This window comes from Capsicum annuum, chromosome 1 (assembly GCF_002878395.1).
Source record: "Capsicum annuum cultivar UCD-10X-F1 chromosome 1, UCD10Xv1.1, whole genome shotgun sequence".
Taxonomy (NCBI): domain Eukaryota; kingdom Viridiplantae; phylum Streptophyta; class Magnoliopsida; order Solanales; family Solanaceae; genus Capsicum; species Capsicum annuum.
Window position 1 is genome coordinate 24,008,529 of NC_061111.1, and position 20,850 is coordinate 24,029,378.

Here is a 20,850-nt window from a genome sequence, read left to right on the forward strand (position 1 = left end):
TGCACTACTTAAGGAGGGACACGAAATGAAGATATGATAAAATAGACATGAAGTGCTCCATTTATCAAGTGTCTGGATCATAAGTAGAGAGTCATTCGAAAGAAACACAATACAACATAAATTCTTAGGATCGAGCACAGTGAGAAAACATTGGTGTACATATCAAGATAAAACGAGGGAAAAAGACTGAATCAGCCTCTTGAACTTGAAAATTAGTAAGATGAACTGGGAACCCGACGCGTTAAGCGACGCGCCATATCGGTCCCTACCAATGCAATTCATGGAGCGATGCATTGATATTGCATTGGACAACTATTTTGATCATCCAACATGCCTCAAACGTCGTCTGAAAAATTCAAAACTTTTTTGAGACACCCTCTTTACACCCCTGATCATGAATCAACACAAAAATATATATATCGAGGCCGGGAAGATCACTTTAAAAATCATGGAAGTTAAAAGCTCCAAATATGGCTAAGTCTTTTAATACTTAGAAAAAATTTCAGGTTGTAACCTCTCTATGTACGCAACTAAGAGTGGTATTGAGTCAAGAACGCTATGGGGTGTCACATTACAACTAAGACAAAGATTCCCACTTGAAGCGATTGCTTCTCACTAACAGAATCGGTATTTTCTGTGAGTTAACACTTTGGCTTATCCCAGCATAAAATAAAATGACAACATATAGAAGCATAGTTCCCTAAGAACTATGAGTGATATAAGACGTGGATCATAAGCATCATAACATAGGGCTTGAATACATGAAATACTGGATTGCTGAGGGACATTATTGTTTCTAGTTTGGAGGTTGATTCATGGACATAAGTCCATAGAGAATTCAAACTATGGGCATAGGCATGAATTGAACACATGACGTAAGACATTAGCAAAATAATCTCCTAAATTGAAGTTGGAGGAGTATGCTTGAGTAGGAATAGGTTTATCATAACTCCTCCCCACAACTTGCCACACTGAGAAAATTTGAGAACTATCTTAATTCACCATTTCCCACTTAGATCAAAGTCACAATCCTAGACTTGTGAACATAGCCCCTCATCAAGGCTATAACCACAACTCTCCACAATAATTTCAATAAAAACACACTAATTTCTTTCTAGGATATCCCCCTTCAAGGACATTAATCATAACTTTCTCTAACCCCAAAGTCATCAACTTATGATTAATATTATTATGGGTATAGACATCCACGCTTCTAAACACTTAACACTCTATCTTCAACTCTTTAAAATACTCGCAGTACACCTCTAATCACATAACTTACAACTTAACAAAATTTGTAAAACCATACCCAAGGATCATATTGCTTACCTATATTTCCTTAATTCAACTCTAATGATCACCTACAACAACTCACTAGACTTCTCCATATTACAATATCAAGAACCCAAACTACGTACACAAAATACTTACACGCATAAATGCTAAACTTTTCCTTTCTAAGTATACTCTAAAGGTATTACTTTCCAAGAATGCAGTCTTATGAGCATGCACATCCTTACTCCTTATCACATAAAATCCACTCTCCCCTACTTAAAATTCTAACATTAGACCATTAATCACATAACATATATCATAAAATCTTAACTAATGCCATACTACCAGGGGGTGCAACCTATTCTTATATACTTACGCCCTTATCCACTTAATGACTCACCCCCAATTCATCATTTTAACACTAGTCCTCATATACAAATATACCTTACAATTACCACTTACACTTTTCATAAATTATCAACCTAGGCTCTTTCACAAATCACATCATTAATCTTAAGCTACTATTCTTACCACCACCTTTTGCATCTAAAGTTCAAGCCTATAGTCTAGCAACAATCACGTACCACCGATGAAGTATGCAACTTATTATACTAATCCATCAAATTGGGATATTGAACCCAAACACCTTATTTCACCTAGATGCTACTTTCAATCACATCCCCTTCATGGCATTTTTACTAAACCTCAAAATCCACTACATACTTTCTCACAAGCAGTACTAGTTTACAACTACTAGAGAAAAAACAGTCAAAGGGGATAAATTCATAATGGAGATAGTCGATCTTAATCTTATATTATAACCCATTTCCATCTATTAACATATTCTACTTTCTCACATCATCATTACTTACCTATGCATACATTTAGACTAACTTCAAATTCTATTCACACCAATGAGTCTCTATCCATAACTTACTGACTAATCTACATCTTTTCATTCACAACCTATACGTGATTTCTACAACCACCATAACTATCCATTCAAATATTCTTCCCTATTTTGAATAAATAATAATCTTAGCCAGCCACTTCATTTACAGACTACCATACAATCTACAAATATTACTATCATATTAGTCTATCACTATCAAATGACAACTCATCGCTTAATCAATGATTGTACAACTAAACTAGCTTCTTTATGCAAAAGTTACCCTCATTCCAACTTCTAAGCTTCTGATGTCATATCACTAACTCCGGGACCATCTTGCAGCTCATAGGTTATGACACTTTATCACATGCTACTATTCGGGTGGAAATAATGTTCCAACATCTTGCCATACGTCATTACCCTTAAGCATAACATCTACACCAAGTATTTCAGAAAAATGAACTGAATAGAGTTCATACCTCAAGTTCAACCGCACGATTGATGTAGGTAGAGGGGTACAAGATTACATCATTATACTTTAAAGCACTCATGGATTCCTTTCAAGTCATTGTGCAATTTCATAATCATTTAGGATTCGATTAATAAGGGACAACCTCATCTTAACTCTGAGATTCTGCACCTGAATCGACTCGACAATGACACCTAAAAAATAGGGTCAGAGTGAAGATGAAAATCCAAATAACTTTTAAATGGACAACACAATGGCACGATCTAGAACATGAAGTTCCTAAATGCCTTGTATCCTCCTGCTTATAAGTGTGGCATACTACCACCCATAAACAGGACTCTACCCAATGCGATTTCACAGACATCTTGGGACCATGAACCGTGCTCTGATACCAAGTTTTTCATGACCCGAGCTGAGGCCCTGGCCGCGATGGGCATCCCAAATAGTAAAGGCCCGAGCGCCCTTCTCTATCTGGCAATCATACACATATTCATATAATATGAAGGAAAAGTGCAAAATATAAAATAATACAAAATCATCGTCAACTTTTATTTCAAATTGCTCAACACTGAATGAGTTCATAAAGATCAACAACATCAAACACTAGTCTGCAAAATCTCTACTGACTAAAAATAACCTCTATTTGAAGACTAGGACAAGGCCCCCATTCGGACCTAAAACAAAAATGAAATAACAATGTTTTAAAATTAGGCCTTCTGAAATAAAAAAGGCTCACCAACTCCAATTGTCTGACCAAACAACTCTACTGCTTAGCGGGACTCCGGGACTGTGCCTTAGATCCTGAAATATAGGGGGCCAATACAAATGTATTGGTACGCAGAGCAATCCAAAATAATGTATTTATATATATATATAAAATATGGGAGAGCAAGTCATGAAACATCATGCATGATATAGTTTAAAATACATGGCCAATCTCTAATAATCTCAAAACATTCTTGTCAATGAGGTTCTATTCTTTGTATTACTTCTGAGTTAGGTGGTACATCCTACAATTCTATGACCCCACGGGCTATAAGGAGTCTGTCCTTAACTCGATGGTCAATCCCCCAACCCAAGTTTGCCGCAAGAGTTGGAGTTTCTAATTTTGATACACCATAGGGCACTAGGCTAGCATATAATCCCTCTTAGGGACATAATAACCCGTATCGGCAAAATATGATTTTGGGAAATGTGTTATCTGAACTCGTGCCTTCTTCGGGTAACCACCTAACATCTCTTTATGCCCATTTTTAGGAATATCCCATGTACCTTAGACTTGTTAGTTAGAAGAATGGAATCCGAATCTTAATCAGTTTCTTGGAAATCTTGAACTTAAGGGCTTGAATTCTTGATATTTGGGGAAGGAAAAGTTGAATCTTGTTTTTGGAGGTGGCTAGGTTTTTATTTGAGAGAAGATGGCATAAAAGAGGCAATTGATGCTTCTTTGGGCTGAAATTTTATGTTATGGACGGAATTTGGGTGAGGGAAAGTGACCAAAACGCCCCTAGACCCATTAGAAACTGATTTATCAAGAAAAATAGTTCCATAACGTGCTGGACAATGCATCGTATTGCTATCGCATTGGTGTGCTGCCTCACATGAGAAATGCCATAACTTTTTGCTCGGTTATTGGATTTAGACAAAATTGATATCATTGAAAAGCTAATTCAATTATCTATAATTTAATGGGTCTTGAGATGAAAAATTCTATGTGTATAGAAAGTTATATATGTTCAAAGTAGACCCTTGTAGAATCGAATATCAAACTTTGGATGAATGAATGATTCTTAGCTCAACTTTACTCTAAGTGATTTTTATGAATATTTATCATGTGTGTAGTATCACGTGAATTCATGTTTAAAGCCCTAGATTTTCAAATTGGGATTTGAAATTATGATGCCTACTTGTTGTTTATCACGTGCATAGATTATATTTCCTAAGTGCTTGATAAATTGCTCATGTGAATTAAATGTGAAAATCATGACATGCTAGCATATGTGCAAACTTATATCTTACAAATGTTTGATAAAATACCTCTGTGAATGAGTTGTGAGCAAGTGAATATTGTTATGCTTTTTAAGTTTATGCTATGCTTTACTTTTCATGCTATCGAGGGGTATTCAATACCCAGAAAATCTAGCTTCTCACCTAGAGTTACAGTAGTTACAGAACAGTCTCAATAGTATCATGAACAGTAGTACTCAGTAATCAGTCTCAGTTCAGTATTCGGTTCAGAACTCAGTGAACTCAGTTCTGTTCAATTAATTATCACAATCAGTAACAATTCAGTCCAGCCTAGAACAGTTTAGAAATTAGTCTAGTATCTATTCCGTTGGGAGTAGGATTTAGCACCGAGTGAACCCAAGGATGGGGACTCACCTACCAGTAGAGGGTGTGATCCTTAAAAGCTGTCCTTGCATTTTGGAACTACATAGCCAGCGTAGGTTGAGATATCAACCTGCCAGTTGAGGGTACCACCATTCTTATTTAGAGAACCTGCCAGATAAGGATGACTCAACACTTGTCTTTACTCGTGGCATAGTACTGATACCCTTCCAACTGGGGTTATAGTTAGACCCTAATCAGTTCAGAGAGGGGCATGTCGGTTAGATGATTACCTCCTACAGTTTCAATTTTAGTCTCAATATAGAACTTAATTCAGTTTTATAGAATCAAGACTGTCAGACACAGTCACCCAGCTCAGTATAGAACTTAGTTTTGTTCTACAGAATCAGGACTATCAAAAACAGTCACCCAGCTATCAGTAATACAATTATCAGTAAACTCAGATATCAGTCATTCAATTATCAGAACTCAATATCCAGTGGTACTATGATCTCAAACACAATATATGTAGATAGGCACACAGTATTGCATAATCAATGTTTCATCAGTTTCAGTTATGCATGTACTTCATTCAGTTGTGTTCATGCTATTCAGCTAGTTATTATTTATGCATATGGACCCTTGCATATCAGCCTACCTCACTTAGCATACCAGTACACTCAAATTACTGACGTATACTTTTCTTTTATGATATGATGTCTTATATCATAGGTTCAGACGCATGGACTACTGACCGTACTTTGCAGCTCATACTATCAGAAGCAGACCTAGTGGTGAGTCCTCATAGTTTGAGAAAAAAGTTATCATATCATTTCATTAATTCACTATTCAATTTATTTTAGTAGTCGAAGTTAGTTGGGGACTTGTCCCATCAACTCTATATTTAGACAAATAGAGGCTTTTAGATTAGACTTTGAGACAGTATTCAGTTGAATAAATTATTATTACAGTTGGTATTCTTTATCAGTATTTTAGGTTTGGAACCTTATGGCATTTCAGCCTATTTTTTCATATTTATTACAGTATTGTTACTCAATGCTCACAGCAGATATCAGTCATGAGTTAGCTTGTGGTCCTTTGGGGTCGAAAGCATTGTGTGGCGTCCGGGGTACAGACTCGGGACATTACAATGAGGCTGGGATATCCTTCTTCCTAGACATTAAGGAATCTAAATATGATAAGACATAATAATGATGTGGATATTCTAAATAAGTGTCATGTTTGTCCATTATCTAAACAAACTATTCAAGTCTTTTCAGTCAGTACTTTCTAGAGCTACAAAATGTTTTGATGTTGTACATATGGACCTCTGGGCCTTATAAGACACCTACTTTTGACAAGAAATACTATTTTTTTTACTGTTGTTGATGATCATAGCAGATATACATGGTTACATACGTTACAACTAAAGTCTGAGTGTATTGTATCCATAAGAAACTTCTTTACTATAATTCAAAATTAGTTTGGTGCTTAAGTAAAAATACTGAGATTAGATAATAGGACAGAGTTCCTTAACTCTAAGTGTAAAGAGTTGTTTCAGTCCTTAGGAATAATACATCAAAGTAGCTGCCCCTACACACCACAACAAAATGGTATAGTTGAGAGAAAACATAAACAAATACTAATTATTGCAAGAGCAATCAGGTTTTAGTCACAGATACCTATCAGGTTTTGGGGTTTAAATGTTAAGGCAGTTGTGTATCTCATTAATAGATTGCCATCTTTATCTATTGAGGGTAAAATTCCTTATGAAATGTTATTCTATAAAGTCCCATCATTGACACACCTAAGAGTTATTGGATGTAAATGCTATGCTTCATTACTACCAAAGGGTGATAAACTTTTTGAAAAAGGTAAGGTTGCAGTATTGATGGGTTATTCTACCACTCAGAAGGGTTATATATTGCTGGGTTGGTGTACTAACAAGTTATTTATCACCAGAGATATGGTGTTCAAGCAAGATTCATTCCCTTTTGTAGAGAAGAAAAACTCTGAGTTATCTGTAGATTTTCATAAGCTGAGTTTACCTAATCAGGCTGATGCAGATGCAAAAGCAGATGCTTACACAGATCTTGATGATCAATCACATAAGCCACAAAATAAAGATGCATCACTACATGATCCTAACAGTACTCAAGATGAAAACACTCACAACTTGCCCAGTATAAATGAGTCACCCTCATCAACTATAGAAGTTGGTCCAAGAAGATCATCTAGAGTCATCAAACAACCTACTTTGTTGATGGACTATGCCTCACCAGGGAAAAACAAGAACCAAATATCCTCAAACAAATTATCTATCTTATACTAATACTAGTTCAAGATATCAAAGTTTTGTGTCCAATCTATTAGCAGAAGTTGAACCATAATCTTACAATAAATCTAGTAGAGATAAGAGGTGGATTAAAGCTATGAAACAGGAGGTTAAAGCTCAACGAAACAATTACACTTGGGAGGTGATTGATATCTCTCCAGACAAGAACATCATTGGATCAAAATAAGTGTACAAAATCAAATATAAGGCCAATAGATAAATAGAGAGGTTGAAGGCAAGGTTGGTAGCCAAGGGCTATAGTCAACTAGAAGGACTAGACTACCATGACACCTTCTCCCCAATAGCCAAAATGGTTACAGTGAGGAGTGTCATTACTTTGGTAGTATCAAAGGGGTGATGTATGTACCAGATTGATGTCTATAATGCTTTCCTACATAGTGACTTAGATGAAGAAGTGTATATGGAAATGCCAGATGGTTTCAAGGAGGGAATGAAGCACAAAACTTGTAGACTGGTTAAGTCATTATATGGACTTAAGCAAGCATCAAGAAAGTGGAATATGAAGCTTACTGCAGCATTACTTAGTGCAGGATTTACTCAAACCAACTATGATTATTCACTCTTTACCTTAAAGAAGTAAGAAGGAATGGTGGTGATTCTAGTTTATGTGGATGATCTTCTGATAACTGGTGATAATGAAGACATGATAAGTGCGACAAAAGTTACTCTACATCAACAATTCAAACTTAAGTATTTGGGTGAGCTCAATTACTTCTTAGGCATTGAAGTGTTAAGGTATGCAAATGGAGTGATATTAAACCAGAGAAAATACATCTTGAGCTCATATCTGACATAGGGTTTGCTGGTGCTAAACTAGCTTCTACTTCATTAGAGACTAATATCAAACTAACTTCTATTGAAGTGGATGAAGCAATAGGTGTTAGAGGAGATGTTGTTCTGAGGGATGTAACATCATATCAAAGGCTTGTTGGAAAGTTAATGTATACAATAATAACACGACCTGACATTAGTTATGAAGTGCAGACCTTAAGTCAATTCATGTAACAACCTAAAAAATCTCATTTGGAAGCTGCAAATAGAGTGATAAGATATTTGACAGAACTATAAGACAAGGTATATGGCTTAGGGCACAACCTACTGCAGAGCTAGTTTGCTGGTGTGATTCAGACTAGGCTGTATGTCTAAATACTAGGAGATCTACTACTGGTTATGTGGTGCAATTTGGTAACTCACTGATATCCTGTAAGTCTAAGAAGCAGCACACTGTATCTAGAAGCTCAGTTGAGGCAGAATATAGAAACATGACCTCAGATTTAGCAGAAATAACATGGTTGGAAGGTTTATTTGCAGAACTGAAAGTACTATCACTAAGCCTATTACCATCTTTACTGATAGCAAATTAGCTATTCAACTAGCTGTTAATCCTATATTCCATGAGAGGACCAAACATATTGAGGTTGACTGTATTTTATCAGAGATAAAATCAAGGAAGGGTTGGTCCAGCCTATATATGTGCAGACAAGTCAACAAGTTGCAGACATCCTCACCAAGAGCTTAAGTAATAATCAACACTCACATCTCCTAAGCAAGCTTAGTGTGCTCAATATTTTGCACCCTGCAGCTTGAGGGGGAGTGTTAAAACTAGCCACTACAAGTTTACATATCACATTGTAATACTGCTACTATTACATTCCATAGTTACTGTTGCATTAGTTACTATTACAGTAGTTAGTTAGTTAGTTAATTGGCCGAGTTAGTTATCTTGTAATCAAGTTAGTTAGTGAGTTGGCCACTTGGTGATCAAGTTGTTATGATTGCTAAGAAGATTCTAGAAGGTCATATGGTAATCATGTGAGCCTATAAGTAGCATGTAATCCACATTGAAATCAATACAACACACAAGCTCCATCTTAGCTCAACCTCTCTTATTCCTCTTCTTCTTCTTATCGAGCTCAATCGGTGCTGCAATGGCAGTTATGTGTGAGCATGAGGGAGTTTCAAAGATGTTTTAACAAATAAGAATCAAAGTAGTGCGTGAATATAAAATATAACAATTTGCTGAGACCAATATCAGAATTCAATACCTATCTCCACCAGTCTTAGTACATTCCAAACCTTAGTTGGTAATGCTAAGTGCTTTGTTCTGTACCTAAACTTGGTCATCTAACATTGAATAATGGCAATAATAATTGTCAAGCTCCTTGGGCATGTGTAAAGTACAAAAGTAACAAACATGAAACATATCTCTTACCTTGTCATTCTAATTTCTATTGTACGGGCATTTGCCACTATTCTCATCAATGCACTGCGCATAACTCCTTTGATCATCTAAATATAGTAGAAATGCATTTAGACTACAAAACAAGTGTTCCAAATCGAAAATACTCGTGATCATATAAAATATTTCACTCAAGTATGTGAAATTTCTCAATTTGTATTTGTTAGAACATGCACAGTGGAAACAATAATTCTACAGGATCAATATAAATTACATATAATCTAGATAACATAATCAAAATGAAAATCAGAAAACTTACCTCTTGAAGCTTTCACACAGTTTGTTCAACACCTTGTTTGTTAGGTCTGTTCCCTTCTACTACTTCCTGATTAACTCTTTTAATCAACACTAGTGTGGGCAAGTGACTTTCTTTTTGGAAAGGATAATCTTTTTGTTGAAAAAACTACCCTTATTTTTCTCAATCTTCCAATGAAGAGGGGAGGAAAAAAACAAACGTTTTTGGCCATTACTTTTACCTTAATGGCACGGGCAAAACGTTTTTGCCTTCATTATCCCTATTAAGGAAAAACCATTTTTAGCTCTTTATGGGCATTAAAACATTGTTAATTGATATTAAAGTCCCTTTATATAGAAGACCAGTAAAATTACTTCTTCTAAAAAGAAATCATTTTCCTTTTCAAAATAGATTAGTTAACCAGGCACAGTAGGAACCACATATTTAGTAACTGAAGCTTTCAATTATGATATTAATTCGGTATTGAATGAATTATCATATCATAATAAATTACAAATTATTTTACTAAAAATCTGTAATTGCACTCGATTTAATTTCAAAATCTACTATTACATCTTATTTAACTCTCCATGTTAGAATTACCGACACCAATCAATTAAATTAAATTCTCTGAAAATTTTAACTCATTTATTAATTTAATCCTTTATTTATAATGCTTAACTTATTTCACTTGATGGATATAAAATCCACCTGCAGGTTTTCACGTGAAAACTTATAAGCAACCATAAAAGGGTGTCTTTTATCTCAACTTCGAGACATGGTTCTATCAACTAATTAATATTTCACTAAGTGATTTGTCATCATCCAACCTATTAGGAATATATTGACACACAAAAGAGTCTTACCTTTTAATAGATTAAAACAACAACCAAACCAAATAGATCATAGTAATTATATCAAGATTAAGAGTATAAGTACATGTAATGGACTAGAAAAATCATTTATTAATATTCAAAATGCAAACAAATGTCTCTAATTGGTCCGTTCAATACATACGAAATGTAATAGCATAAGAAGTTCGAATATTACCACTCGCATAATTAAGATCAAATTATATTTAATCTTGTGCTACAATCATTGTTTGTCCTACTTCATCTTTGATTGTGAACGTTAATTTATTACTTATAAGAACCGACAATTTTAATCTTCCGTGCATGATTTAAAATACTTCAAACACAAAATTGTCTACTATATAAGTAAAGGACACACATGTTTACACAACGATGTACTCAAATAAAGATTTTATTAATATAATAAATAATTTTTACATGGGATGAAAATATAATACTATACACAACCTTCATGGTTATAATATATCCTAATAGTATTCTGTGTAAATTTACGAAGATCATCTTTATGTTACTTATCCACACAAATTGTCTTGTTACTAATCAGTAATTTATCTTAAAATCATGTCAAGTCATGTTTTTGGTGATTGGAAGACTAAACTGACTTTGTAAGAAAACCCTTTTGATAAATTTAACCAAATCCTATAATCTAAACCAGAATTATACAAAGGATTTGTGGTGATTGAAATCGTATAACCAGAATAGCACACACTGGTTGAAAGTTGAAACATAACCATGAATTAGCTCATTCGTATAGAGGTGAAAATTAATCAAGACCATGGATGTGTTTGGTATGAAGTTTTTCAATTTTTTGTATGTTTGATTGACTTTAGTGTTTTCCCAATAGATTTATTTTCCTCCAATTCAAGGAAAATGACTTCTCTACGTGAAGTTTAATGAAAATATTGTCAAAATTATCTTTCAACCTCACCACCCAATCCCGATTTGGCACCCAACTCATGACCCAGCCTGGAATTCAACTTCCAACTCACATTTGGGATTCAACAACAAACCCCAACCTAGGACTCACTCCCGACCTTGACCTAAAACTTGGGACTTGACTCCCTAAGTCCGATTTGGGACCTGGCTATCAGACTCTTGACCTTGGCCTTGATTCGAAACTTGACCCCACCCTGACCTCAACCCCAACCCCAACCCCAACCCCAACTTAGGGGAAATATTGGGTCCTGACTCGAGGTCAGGTCTCCGATATCAATTTGTGATCAAGGTAGGGGTTAGGTCCCGAGTAAACATGGGATCTCGAATCATGGCTAATGTTTGTTGTTTGGTCTCAAGGGCAAGATTAGGTCGAGGATCAAGTTCTGAAGTGGATTAAGGTCAGGACCGGGGTCAATTGGCTCGAGTAGGTGTAAGGGTCACGTCAAGACAGAGGTCCAAATTTATGTTCATAGTATTTGCCAAATTATACCGTACCATTGTGATTAGTAAATGGTCTGATATCTGTTCAAACATATATAGTAGTCTAACATAAAATGGGTAGACTTCACATGCCAAATTATTTGAGGAAAAATATTTAAAATTACCCCTCATTTTTTAATTATAGTTTACTATTACCCTTTACTTGGAGCTCTGCTAGTGAACAAAAATAAGAAAAGTTTCTCCCTATCTTATGGGCAAACCTTTAAGATGATAAAAAATCAAAAGTGTTTTCCATAATTTTTTAAAAATAAATAATATATGTATATATATACTCTTTGAAATTTTTCCCTGACAAGAAAGGTCACAACAACAACAACAACAATAACAACCTAGTATATTCCCACAAAGTGAGGTTTGGGGAGGGTAGAGTATACACAGTCCATATCACTACCCTTAAAGAGGTAGAGAGGCTATTTCCGATAGATAGGTCAAAATTTATTTATTTTAAAGGTCAAAATTTTAAAACAATAAACCATTTGAACAAGGTAATAGTAGACCACCAAATATTTAATGAGTGATAAATTGCCCAAGCAAATGTAAATTGAGAAGTTATGAGGTTAAATACTTTCATAATTTCATCCATAAAAGTTATAGCATTGGAACAGATTAGAAAAAAGCTAACGTAAAGGAGAGGGAAGTGATTTAGGGAAGAAAAGAGGACAAAATAAACATGAAAAGGAAAAAAATTAGTTGGAGCTAGATTTTAAATTTGTGATCTCAGACGCGCTATGATACGAGTCAAACGACACTCATAGTTTGATGACGTCCTTGGAGACCAACAATAAAGGCTCAATTTTTGGTCACCTCGAGAACACAAGAGCATGCATGTAGAGACTATGATGGGCACTTGATGGAGTAATGCCGAATGTGGAAGGTTGCTTGGAGCACTAAGGACATGAGGAATCACGGTTTTTGGAGCTTGAAGAAGGCACCTTTGGAGTTTTAGGACTCAATGTGAGAAGTCCTCAACACACCAAGGCCACACCTCATTAAGTGTGTTTTGGCCATTTCATCTTGCCTTCCAACACACCAAGGCCACCCTTTGTCATTAAGGGTGTCTTGGTCATTTTGCCATGTAATAAGTTAGACTATATATAGTTCCTTATTAGGTATTTTCTCTTTAGTTGTTTATTGATGTAAGAATTGAAACATGAAACACCTTTAGTTTTAGGGCTTGGAATAGCCACCACACCGAAATGAGGGCAACAAGTATGGATACCACTTGTGTTGCAATGTTGGCTTGATACGTTGGTGCTTAGAGAAGGTAAAGTTCCTCTTGTGTCAACATAAGAGTTAGGTTAACTGTTGTGTGTAGTGTTAATGGTCCAAGAGTATCACATGTTATTGGGTTCTTAAGATTATACCAACCAAGGTCTAACTATCTAGCTATTTTGTTTATGTTGTAATTGTTTGTTTGTGTTCTTGTAATCCAAACCCGTGACTTGTTGTTCTTGTTCCATTGTTGTTGTTCTTCATCTTGTTGTTATTAACATAGTTTGTTGTTGGCTGTTTTTAGGTATTCAACACCACAATATATTGTGTTCTTGTTGTTGTTTGTTGAATCCGAGAGGGGTCATCCAAAGGGTCCACGGTTTCCTTGACTAGTGGACTATTTTAGGTATTTGTTTTGTGTTTTTATTGTCATTCTCGTATCATTTGGTATCAAATACATCTTTGATTTTGTTATAACAATATCAATCTTGGGATCTAAAGTTGGAAAAAAAGGGAAAGAAGTGAAAAGGAAATGTTCTTGTGTTTAGTGTTCTTGGCCGAGAACTTGTTGCTCATTGTTGTTGTTGTTTTGGCCAAGAGTTTATGACTAGATCTAGTAGAAAATTTATTTTTCTAGTGTATTTATTGTGTTGGTTTCTTACTCACTAACACAAAAGTATCTAGATCTAAAGTTGAGCTTAAAATATTGACCTTGTTGTTCTGAACTTGAAATGGACGTGTGTTGTGGTTCAAGGTTGGCTGTGTATTGTGCCATGTTATTGAAGATTGGAGGATGTTGTTGATGTGTTCTTGAAAAAAATTATTGTTGTTCATTTTATTCTTCACCTCATCTCATATCTTGATCACTAAAAAAGTGTAAACTAGATCCAAAAAGGTGTAAGACGAAGATGTAAAGTTTGTTTGTGAGAATACTTGAGCCCATCACCTCCTATACTTGACATCTACTTTCCACCCACTTTTACTTAAATCAAGAGCCTTGTTTTGTGGAACTATTACAAGTCAAGTCTTACCATTTTGAGATTAAATTTGAAAAGGGGTCAAGACTTGTATTTTTCCTCCATTACCAATTGTCTTCCATTCTAAATTGTGTGAAGATTAAAATTTCAAATTTGTGACAAAAGATTGTGTGGGACCGAGACCAATTGCATGCTTCCAAGTCACCCTAATTATTGTTCACTGTCAATATTAAGCTCAAATTTGGATTTTCCTAGTTTCTAATTGTTGATTCTTGGTTTAATCAGTTGATCCTAGAACTAATTAACAAACTAGTAAACTCCTACTAGATTGTCAATTAGTCCTTTGCATCCATTATTCGTGTATACTTTTCTTTTGTGCCTTTGATATTTTTATAAATCGTAGTACTTCTGGTTCAATTTCGAACATCATTTCCTTGAGTCTTCAAACAAAGAATCCATTCCGACCAAGGAGTAGACTTACCCCTCGACTCATCATGAACTACAAGTCGACTTGCAACACTTATGAATCCAAGTGTGAGACGATCAAGTGTGTTAGAGTGTGGTGAGGTTGTTTTGAACTAACTTGTGTTTTGTTTTTTAACTTTTTTTTTTTTTTTTTTTTAGGTGCAAGTGCAATGGAATCCATGGCCGCAAGTGCTATTTTGGCTAAACTTGAAGCCATTAGCCGTCAATGGGAAGTGATAAATAAAAGGTTGGATCATATGGGAGTTCCAAGGGATCAAGTGGGATGCCCGGACACATGTCAAGATGAAGAACGTAGCTCAAGTAAGCTACGAGGTAAAAATTCTATCCCCTACGCTCCTATGAATGTAGTTGAGGTTTTACCTAGTGTAGGAGTGCATGAGTCTTCATTTTGTAATACTCTTGATATTGTTAGGTCACATAAGGACCAAACTCTTGTTGTAGGTACACAAGCACTAGTTGATCCTTTAGATGACGAAATTGTTTCTCCTCGTGAGAATGATTTGTGCCCATCTAGTGCTAGCACTTACAACTTGACTAAGGTTCCATTCCCAAGTGACGAGAGTATTCACACACTAGTTGACCTTTGTGAAAAACAAGGTGAGTTTAGGTGAGCAAAATGATCAACCGGGCGTAGATGATCTTGATTTTCTTGAATGTTTAGAAAACCTGAGTTCTGATTGTCCTTGTGAAGATGATTTTGATTGTGGTCCTTTGGCTGCCCGTGATGGTTTGTATGTATGTGAGGACTACTCTTGTGAAAGATAAGGTGATATGTGCTTAGAAATGCCATCTACTTCTTCTTTATGTGTTTCTTATGTTGGACATATTTCTAGTGGAGATTTTGAAACTAGTAGTAAGTGCATGCATGAGAACCCTTTATTTGAAGTTGACTTATGGACCACCTTTCTCAACCCTCTTTTTGTTTATGATATTTCAAATGATGATAAAAAGGGCTTGCTTAATTTCGAGGATGACACCCTAGGGGAAAGTGAGAGTGGCCGAGGCCCGACCCCGATAACTTCTTAGGGTGTGAAGGATGGATATTTGTTGGTAGGTCCACTTGTTTGAGTGACATTGTTATATGTGTTGCGTGGACTTTACTTTCAATTAGAGCTCCACCCCTTGATGGTGATTCCTTTCGTCCACTCCTTTGTAATATTTTTGCTAAGTTCCCCATAATTACAACAAAGGATACCTTAAGTGTGTACCTCCTTGGAATTTTGATGTTGTTTATTGTGCTAACTCTAACCCTCATGTCATGAGGATATGGTGTTTGGTTGTCTTCTCTTTGTGCTTGCAAGGTTTGGATTCGAGGACGAATCCTTTTTAAGAAGGGGAGGATGATACGAGTCAAACGACACTCATAGTTTTTGATGAAGTCCTTGGAGACCAACACATAAAGGCTCAATTATTGGTCGCCTTGAGGACACGAGAGCATGCATGTAGAGACCGTGATGGGCACTTGATGGAGCAATGTCGAGTGTGTAAGGTGCTTGGAGCACTAAAGACTTAAGGACTCACGGTTTTTGGAGCTTGAAGAAGGCACCTTTGAAGTATTAAGACTCAATGTGAGAAGTCCTCAACATACCAAGGACCCTCCTCATTAAGGGTGTTTTTTCCATTTCATCTTGCCTTCCAACACACCAAGGCCACCTTTTGTCATTAAGGGTGTCTTGGTCATTTTTCCATGTAATAAGCTAGGCTATATATAGTTCCTTATTAGGTCTTTTATCTTTAGTTGTTTATTGATATGAGACTTGAAACATGAAACACCTTTAGTTTTAGGGCTTGGAATAGCCACCACACCGAAATGAGGGCAACAAGTGTGGATATCACTTGTGTTGCAATATTGGCTTGATACGTTGGTGCTTAGAGGAGGTAAAGTTCCTCTTGTGTCAACGTAGCAGTTAGGTTAACCGTTGTGTGTAGTGTTAATGGTCCAAGAGTATCACATGTTCTTGGGTTCTTAAGATTATACCAACCAAGATCTAACTATCTATCCATTTTGTTTATGTTGTAATCGTTTGTTTGTGTTCTTGTAATCCAAACCTGTAACTTGTTGTTCTTGTTCCATTATTGTTGTTCTTGATCTTTTTGTTGTTAACATAGTTTGCTGTTGGTTGTTCTTAGGTGTTAAACACCACAATACAGTGTGTTCTTGTTGTTGTTTGTTGAATCCGAGAGGAGTCATCCAAAGGGTCCACGGTTTCCTTGACTAGTAGACTATTTTGGGTGTTTATTTCGTGTTTCCGTTGTCATTCTCGTATCATGCTAGGACTCGAGCATTCTGGTGCACTAAGTTCCCACTATGTGCAGGGTCCAGGGAAGGACCAGACAACATTGTGGTGTACTAATCTCCCGCCATGCGCAGGGTCAGGGAAGGACCAGACTACATTGCAATGCACTAAACTCCCGCGATGCGCATGTCCAGGGAAAGGATGGACTACATCGCAGTGGTGCACTAAGCTCCCACCATGTGCAAGGTGCAGAGAAGGCTTGGCCTACATAATCCAAATATGTACAATTAAACTAATCTACTATATTGGGGAATAGTGTTTGATATAATTGGCAGCTAATTCTACAATTAATAATTTTAAGACGAGCTTTGACTGTTGCAGAACTATAACACATTCTTGTCTTCCTTTCGGTTTTATACAAGTTGCTCCTGTAAACATCAATTAAAATTTGAGGAGCTACGACTTTCATTATCGATACACAGGTCGTAATTAACTCTTAAGATCAATGCATTAGTTTGTATTTTGTCCTATGATATTGCAAAAGGTCATTGCCAACTTGAATTTCTATTTTCTTACAAAACCATTATTAGCCAAATAATAGACTAGAATTTCTAGTCAGCTTCATCACATAAATGTATCAGATGGTATCACCATGCTTTAGGCAAATATTACTAAGACCAAAACTTATCAATTTGCTCTATCACAGTCTTATCTTTAATGCCCTCCATCTCTCTACCTGAGTAGATGTAGAACCATATATATTGTTTTTATTGAAGTACGTATGGCTACATGATAACGAGGTTGACTTGTGACTTTACATATACCATAGGTACATTGTCTAAACATAGAATCTAACAAGGTGGGGCCCTATAAGGATGGCAATAGAACGATAAGCTACTGATAACCTTCATCCTACTATACTATTGCAAATCCTTTACCTTCGTCTTAGGTATACTAGAGAAAAAGTTATCTACTTGCTTGCGCAATTCTGCAAAGGCAATATATAGACATTAGTTGTGATTCAATTTTTCAGTTTCTTCTTGACACCTCTAATATTGTAGCTTGTAATATCAAACATTGGGAAAATGCTCAAATATGTCATCAAACTTAATAAAAAGGCCTATCTATGTCACTCGTGCATTAATAGTTGGACATAAACATGCCATCGACGAGACCATTTTGGGTCATAACTCATATATGCCAATATCCACTAACAGAACCCTACTATTACACGATTTTGCTACATGACAATATCTAAACTCTTCATTATTTACCAGCTCCCTCCCTTCTTGCCTCCTTTTATCAGTGGCATATGTGAGCCATTTTGTTAAGTTCAGTGGCATATTTGAGTCATTTTGTGGTGAAGTAAGAGTCTATATGTATTTTCGTGGTGGAATTTCAGGTATTACAGAGTCTATATGTATTTTCATGGTGGAATTTTAGGTATTACGGTGGTTAGTACATGGTGATGGCTTGGGAAAAGAACATAAAATTTGTTTAAGAAAAAAAAAGACGAGCTTAAAAGAGAGTATACTAATGAGGTACATAAAAGTTTGGGAATTAAGGTCAGTTTGTTAAGTTCGATGACATATTTGAGCTTTTCCCTTTAAATGTTCAAAAGTCAAGATGTTCTTAACTGCGTTACACAAAAGATAATTGCATCCAAACGATGCCCATTAAATAATGTTGGATACTTGAAAGGAGGAATTGCATATTAAGAATTTTCTGCTTTTGCATTTTAATTTCCTTCATACACCTTTCAAAAAAATTGGTTCGAAAAAAATGATGGCAAGGGCTATGATGATTGGCTTCCTTTTATTAATCTACTGCATCGATATTTCTACTTCAGTTAGGAACATATCTACTAACGAATATGCTCTTTTAGCCTTCAAAGCACAAATAATCAATGACCCTGATGAAACTGTGTCCACTAACTGGACAAAAGTGACTGAAGTTTGCAGTTGGATTGGTGTTTCATGTAGCACAAGGCATCAAAGAGTAGTCTCACTGAACCTCAAGAGCCTAAAATTAAGAGGGTCCATTCTGGAAGAAATAGGGAACCTCTCCTTAGTTTCTTGGAAATCGGCAACAACACTTTTATTGATAAAATGCCGAATGAACTTGGATGTATAACGAGACTCAAGTACTTGTCTTTGCAGATGAATAATCTCGCTGGTGAAATCCCACAAAGCCTTGGATTTCTCTTGAGGCTTGAAGTGCTGGATCTTTCTGAGAATGACCTGTATGGATATGTTCCGTTGTCTATCTTCAATATCTCCTCTTTAAAGATCATTGATTTGGATTTAAATGATCTAAGAGTGACTATGACATATGCAGTAATCTCCCGATGCCGAGGTACATATTCATGGATAGAAATGGCTTTGTGGATGAACTTCCGAGTGGTTTAGATAAATGCACCCAACTATTAGCTCTGTTGTTAAAACTCGTAAGAATGCATTATGTAAATAACTACTAATCAGTTAGTTGGTACTGTTACATTGATTTCTTAGCTAGTGGATTGGGTGATCAGTTAGTCGATTCAGTTAGCCAGCTGTCAAGTTGGTTAGTGGTCCAATCAAGTAGTTAGGAGGTTGTTAGGAAACTTCTAGAAAACCATGTGTTAATCATGTGAGTCTATAAATAGGAGGTGACTATACATTGTATTCATTCTCTTTAACTCAATAAAAAAAACCTCCATTCCCAGTAACTTTGTTCCCTTCTCTTATCTCTTGTTGAGCTCAAGCTCAACTGCAATGGCAGCAATATATGAATGTTGAGAGGTTTGAGAGGTGTTTTAACATGGTATCAGAGCCACACTATTGTGGGATTGAAGAAACAAGCTATCAAGTATAAGTGTATCTGCAATACAATAAGTTTTGCTTGAGTTTTTTTGTTTGTGTGTTAGTGAGGTCAGAAGAACTTAGATCTCTATTTGTGAGCCATAGATCTATAGTTGCAGGACATAGATTTCGAATTTAATGTGTTGTTTTTTATCAAAGCTTAGCTGTAGTCTGTAAATTGTTCATGGCACCTAAAATTGATTCTAGTGATCCTCTGTATCTAGGAGCATCAGATGTAGCAGGAGCTGCATTGATTCCCATCAAATTAACTGGTTCAGAGAACTATGGAGTTTGGTGTAGATCTATGAAGATTGCACTATTAGGAAAGAGGAATTATGGATTTGTAACTGGTACTTGTAGCAAGGAAACATATAGAGAGGAGTTACACGATCAATGGGAGACATGCAATGCAATAGTACTCTCATGGCTGATGAGTTCAGTAAGTGCAAAATTACTCAGTGGTATTGTATATGCAAAAAATGCTCATGAAGTATGGGGGGATCTTAAGGAGAGATTTGACAAGGTAAATTGCATGAGATTGTACCAATTACACAAGGAAATCAATAATCTTCACCAAGGTACTGATTCAGTTTCAAATTACTTTACTAAACTGAAGAACTTATGGAGTGAACATGATGCAGTCATACCAACTCTATCATGTAATTGTCCTAAGTCGAAGGAGTATGCAGAGTATTTGTATCAATTAAAGCTAATACAGTTCTTGAGTGGGTTAAATGATGCATATGATCAGGCAAAAAGACAAATATTGATGAAAGAAACAACACCTACACTTAATCAAGCATATGCAATGATCAGTGAGGATGAAATTCAACAGCTTGCTTATGCTACAACTATTGGTGATAAGACTGAACCTATTGCTAAGCAATTACACAAAAACAATACAGGGGTTGGATATGGAAGTAGGAATCAAGCATCAACAAGTTTTGGAGGACAAGGCTATAAATGTAAAAGGTGTGATTACTGCAATTTTACTG